Here is a 6000-nt window from a genome sequence, read left to right as displayed (position 1 = left end):
GTATCTTTCTTGTTTTTGTTCTCTGGGTTGCCCCTTCTCGGGTGCTCCCTTTTCATTTAATAGAAATCGCTATTTCAAAAAAAAAAAATCAGTATGCCTTCATATTTTTCCCATCGTTGAACCTTCCTTTCCCTTCTGAGGACACGTTTGCTCACATGCTGTGTTAGTGATTTACCTAATATCATTGTAATAAGGGCCAAGCTTCTTTCCGCCAAAAAAAACATAAAATATGCACTTGTGAGGAAAAATGTGAAGACCCAAATGTCTGCCATTCCGTCTCAGTTTCAGCCGACATTTTGAACCATGCCTTAGGATTACATCGGTTAAGGAAGGAAATTCTGTTTTCTTAGAAAAAAGTTCCTGAAGGACATGTTGCATAATTAGAAATTGGAGCTGCGCTTTGATGCAAAAGAAAAACAGAAAATAAAGTAATGCTTGCATGCATAACCTATCTTTTTTTCTTTTTTTGGGTAAGTAAGCTGGGATTGAACCCCTGACCTCATGGTTGAAGAGCAAATCCTTAACCAGTTGGGCTAAAGGCTCAACCCCAAGCTATTGTTAATTGCTAAACTAAAACATTGGTGAAGATATAATTCTCAATAAAACCATTAAAAAATGATTCTCAATAACTCAAATATTTAGAAGTATAGCATGTGGATGCTCAGGGAGGGTGGAATGGTGGAACAAATGCATTACTTACGTAAATATGCTTAGCAAGGAGAATCAGGATAGTTCATCAGCGAGGCAATTTTATGAATTTTAGACTATTGAAGTTGTCCTCAAGTTGATTATACTTTTTAATTTTTACCCATAAACATTAGGCCTAACATTCTCACCCTGTTTGAATTTCCTGCAAGTATTAATCCTATAAGTAGTGAGGTTTATGACTGCTTTTCTGAGGGGAAGTTATGTTTGGATTAAGAAAAACACTTCTTTGTCCCAAAATAAATGCCTTTTTGTGATTCTCATTTATCCAATTTAGTCGAGTTTTTTTATTAGATGGTGCTCAAACAATGTCCCATGGAACACCCGATCACATCACTTTTTTTATTTTTTATGTGTTTTTATTTTTTTTGAATGGTGAATCATATTAGAATGGAAAGGGAAGCCCGAGGTGGGACAGCCCAATAGAACAGATTACAAGATAAGAAAGCAGAAACAGAAAAATAGAACCAGACATGGCTGATCAAGGGGGAAAATAAGTAAACCGTTGTAAAGAGCCACTATTCACACCCCTCTTGGCTAACAAATCAGCCTTCTCATTGGCCGCCCTCCTCACATGCTTCATGACAGCTGATGACCCTGATATAATCTCGTGGATCTCATCTATGAACGGCAAGAATCTCCATAGAGGCGCCTCTCCCCTTAAGCCACCGGATAACATTTAAGGAATCCCCTTCAATAATAACCTTGTCAAGACAATCACCACTTATTTTCTTGATACCGTAGAATACCGCCTTAACTTCTCCCTCCGAAGCATCGCAAACACCAATCGGACCATAGAAGGCCCATTGAACAACACCCTCACCATTACGGCATAACCCTCCCACCCCGGCCAGCCCGGGATTACCAAAAGAAGCACCATCAAAATTTAGTTTGAACATACCAAGAGGAGGCGGTTCTCATCTTTGGACGATGCTAGGCAATCTTTCACTACTAAAACACACTTCCCTCCAACCTTCCCAAAGGTCAAAAGCCGACACAAATTGAAATGATGGAAGACATCTCGTCCATGAAATCACCAAGGCGATAATGCTCATGTACAGAAAATACGGAGACTTCGCCTTACCCTCAAAGATCCTAGAATTTATTTCCTTCGAAAGACATCTCGTCCATGTGTTTTTATTGAGCGGTGACATTTCTTATTATGTTTCCAGACGAGTATGTCATATGCAATGGCTGTAAAAGTCCAGACGCTATAATTTCAAAGGAGAACAACCTGTTCTTTCTCCGATGCGAACAGGTATTACTTAGCTTTGCTCTTTACACTATACTAAATCTCTCTCTTTTTTTTTGAATGGTCCACTATACGAAATCTTATTGCCATCATTTCTATGTTGGTCTCTTTCCAAAAAAAAAGAAGTTAGTCCTTGTTTATATTTGAATAAAGGGAATTGGGTAACTGCTGATTTTATCTTGAGTTAGATACTTGCCTTTCTGAGTTTTGTTTTGCCATTATTTCTGTTCTTTTGATGAGGCCTGTGATGATTATTTCAAAAATGGCCTACATTGTTTGATTCTCTCATCCGTGATAAGAATCTGCATTCATTCTGTGGCCTCTTTTACAAGAGATTTTATATGATACATGGCAGTGTAAATCGGTGTTAATACCTGCCCACAGAAGAGAGAGGCCTACCTATTGAGATGATCTAACCTGTTCCTTTGTTGGTCTCTCTCTCTCTCTCTCATGTTATTTTCTTTGTTTTTCAGTGTGGTTGCTCGCGGTCTGTTGCAGCTATCAAGGCTGGTTTTGTGGCTCGTGTTGGACGTCGTAAGGCTGGGACATGATTGGGTAACATGGTTTTATTATCTTCAAATGTCTTTAAAACCCTATATAGTTGCTCTAGTTTTCTAGTGTTTTTCCTCAAAAGCCTGTGATTTTGCCTGACCATTTCTATGTAAATATTTTACATTTCCTGAGTTTGAATTTTGGATCTTATGTGGATGGAAGGTGACAATGTTGGTTTAAGCGTAACCCTTTTTCAAATATTATAGATGGGCATGCAATGGTGGGGCCCAAATATTAACTGTACATTGGTGGGTCCCACCATAAGATGGGCATGCACAAATCAGGTAATCGACCCGAGTCGACTCACCAAATTAGCCACAAATGGCCAAAATCTTCAGAATTCCAATCATAGATCTTGAATTATGGATACACGCTGACCATCCGATTGCAAGATAGATGCCTATGGATAGTTATCCATTGTCTGTCGCACAAAAGTAAGTAGTGTATTCAGAAAAGCACTTTATCTTGAAAAACATAAAGATGAGGCAATTCCTAACAAAAGCTAGAATTCCACTTATTCTCATTTTTTAATACAACATCTTTCAGGAATAAAAACATTTGGGACAGGAATTATCCAAAACAACCCATCCTGAAATACTGGGCTATGGTGAAATGCGTTACATTCCAAACTTCCACTAAGCGAAACTTTCAAATTGAGAGAAACCTTGGCAATCAAGGGCCAAATCCTGCTTTCAGAAAACAAGGGTTAAGAAAGCAGAGAATATATGAAGATATGAACTTAAAACGCTGATAATATTTATTACTTTAACCACAACTTGAAAAAGAAAGATTGATTTCCCTCAAATATCTCAAGGTAAAAGGACACTAATATTGGAGATCCCCTCTTGTGCCACATGTGTTTGTTATTGGATCCGTGTATCTATCTGTTGAACATAAGAATGGCCATATGATGGTGAGAACACCTTGATTGGATGATCAAGACCCTTGATCAATATAGCTGGGCTGATCATGATGGGGATAGAAATCCTTGGACAAGCTGTTAAAAGGATTGGTTATCGTGCTCAAAAAGTTTTATTTCGAATTAATCTTATCTGTTGTTCACTGATTTTATTCTTGTAATATTTTATCCAACATACCATTCGAAAAAGTATATTTTATCCAAGATCAGAGGTCAAAATGCATAGAGGATAGCAAGTTTATGGAAGGATAAATTAATGGAAATGATTTTAGCACAACTATGTTTTGATACATACGCTCGTGTGTCTTGTCTTTTAGCATTTAATTGTCATGTAATTGCTTCTTGGGAACTGTACAAACCCTTTTACAGCTCTTTAAATACTAAAAGACAAGAAACATGAGCGTCTTGTATCAAAACATGTTTGTGTTGAAATCATTTCCCTATATTAATACCTGGCTTGCTATCCTTTTTTTTTCTTTTTTTTTTAATGTTGAACAGTCCCATTAGATTTCGAACTTGCAACACTTGAATTCTCGAAGAAAATAAAGACATGGATCAGAGAATAAACCCTCCTCCTAACTACAAGTGAAAATAGAAAGTTGGGTAAGGATATTTCCACCAATTAAACTCTTACCCAACCATCTCTTTATTTAAAAAGTGCACCTAATTTTGAATATTTTGTAGCCAACGAAAAAATTCTAATGGAATACAAATGGGAGGAGATATTTGTTTCATGATCAAAAGGAAGGATGAGAGAATAAGGTGATATCGACTTTGTTAAACTACAAACATATATGTATAACCATAATGAAATTGGAGTTGAGAAAGTACCTGATTGGAAAAATTGAGTAAAACTATTAAGTGAGTTTAATTACGTGCAATGATCAGGACAAGAAAGAACAAGGCAGCTTTCATCTACTCTACCTCTAGTGCCCAACACTGGTAGTTGAAAGCCATTGAGGGAGAGTGAATGATAGATGCCTTGGAAGAAAGTAGTCTCCTTTCAGCTTTAAAGTTTCATTTGCTTATTCTTCCATGCTAATACCAGATGGACTCTAATGGTTATATAGACTAATGCATGCGGGGTCACTAAGATCTTTAATAGTTCAACCACTAAAGATAAGATAAAGAATATGTTCCTCTTGTTTGCCAATTGTTCATGTTCCAGAATGTCAACCAGTCATGATTTCGAAGATAAGATCGTATAGTTTTTAGTCATGTGCTTAACTCTCAAGAAGGGTTTTCTGATCATTTGTCGATGATTATTAAGCTAATAATTTCATCGAACGAAAGTTGATTTAATTGACCTTTCATTATGTTCATGCGGCAGTTAGCTTTAAAATTTCTAGAATTTTCAGTAGTTGCACAGTTTGTTTGGTTACGAGAATCGAATGTGATTTTACAACGTGGCAAGTTGTCATCGAACCAACGAAGGGGGATTATATTCGACAATTATACAACTATGTAGCTCTACTAATTATAAGTGAATTTACTGATATATTGATCATATTTATACAATGGTTAGCAAAACAAAAATTAGTGAATTAGAAAGTAAAAACACCAAGGGAAATTTGCTTCTTTATATAGCTTTTGTTGTCTCTCAGAGACTCAACAGGGTCATATAGATTAGAAGCTGCAAGCCCATGCATGTAGTTCAATTAAGAAAGAGTTCTTTTAGAAAGTTGAATGCTATGTGGGGTCGAGTTGATACAAAATAAATACATAATATAGTTCAGTGGCCCAATTGGTTGACTCTTAGATAACCTTGAGAGGTAGCTTCTATCCCTAAAGAGGGAATAAAGTCGATTGAGAATCTTGGGTTCTGATCGTCCAAATTTTCTAGTAGTCCGATGGAATTATCACTCATCCAATTGTCTAGGGAACGACCAATTGGTCTTTAGTCATCCAATCAGTATCAATAATTGATTGGATAAGGTGCGGATGATTGTACAGATGTTTCTCTTATTGGCTAGACGGAGAAATTAGCATTTCAGAAAGTTCTTGTTTTCTGTCCTAATTGATATGAAATTTCTTTGATCGATCCACACACATTCAAAATAAAAACTAAACCATACATAGACATGAAATGAAGGTTAGCTAATAATGAAACTCCATCTCCACCTAGAATATGCATTACGGTTTCAAAACTCTTCATTTCTTGATCGTTCTTTTCCAACAATCTCTAACCACATCAATAAATAGAAGAGGAAACAAAGAACACAAGTTGCACAAACGATTGAGAATCTATCTTCCATTATAAGTAACAAGCATAAAAGATTACAAAATGCTATTCACCAATCCTTTTACCCAAATCCTTACATGCTCAACACTCACTGCCTGAAATATCAAACCCAAGAGCAGCCCCATCTTGATTTGCATGCTCGCCACTTTCATTTTTGCTCTGGTTTTTCTTCTCTATTGATTTACAAAAGGGAGGCGGTATTCTTATAGAACAGCCCCATCGCACTTCGGGCTATTAGGGTCTTTCAATAGATCTTTTGATTACAACAGTGGGAAAAACCATTTTATTGTTTAATCTTGTTGAAAGATTTTATGTCGTCCTCGCCAAGGA

At 36.6% G+C, this 6000-nt stretch overlaps 1 non-coding gene across 1 annotated transcript; it reads left to right on the top strand.

Moving 5' to 3' along the window:
- The first annotated feature begins 2193 nt into the window (after window positions 1–2193).
- On the top strand, window positions 2194–2281 carry LOC143852075 (small nucleolar RNA SNORD34). The gene has a single exon (XR_013236654.1). It is a non-coding gene; the product is annotated as a small nucleolar RNA SNORD34 (small nucleolar RNA).
- The last annotated feature ends 3719 nt before the right edge of the window (window positions 2282–6000 follow it).

Source organism: Tasmannia lanceolata, unplaced genomic scaffold (assembly GCF_043159265.1).
Source record: "Tasmannia lanceolata isolate RefF3 unplaced genomic scaffold, GAP_Taslan_0.1 ptg000018l, whole genome shotgun sequence".
Taxonomy (NCBI): domain Eukaryota; kingdom Viridiplantae; phylum Streptophyta; class Magnoliopsida; order Canellales; family Winteraceae; genus Tasmannia; species Tasmannia lanceolata.
This window is presented reverse-complemented; position numbering and strand designations above follow the sequence as displayed.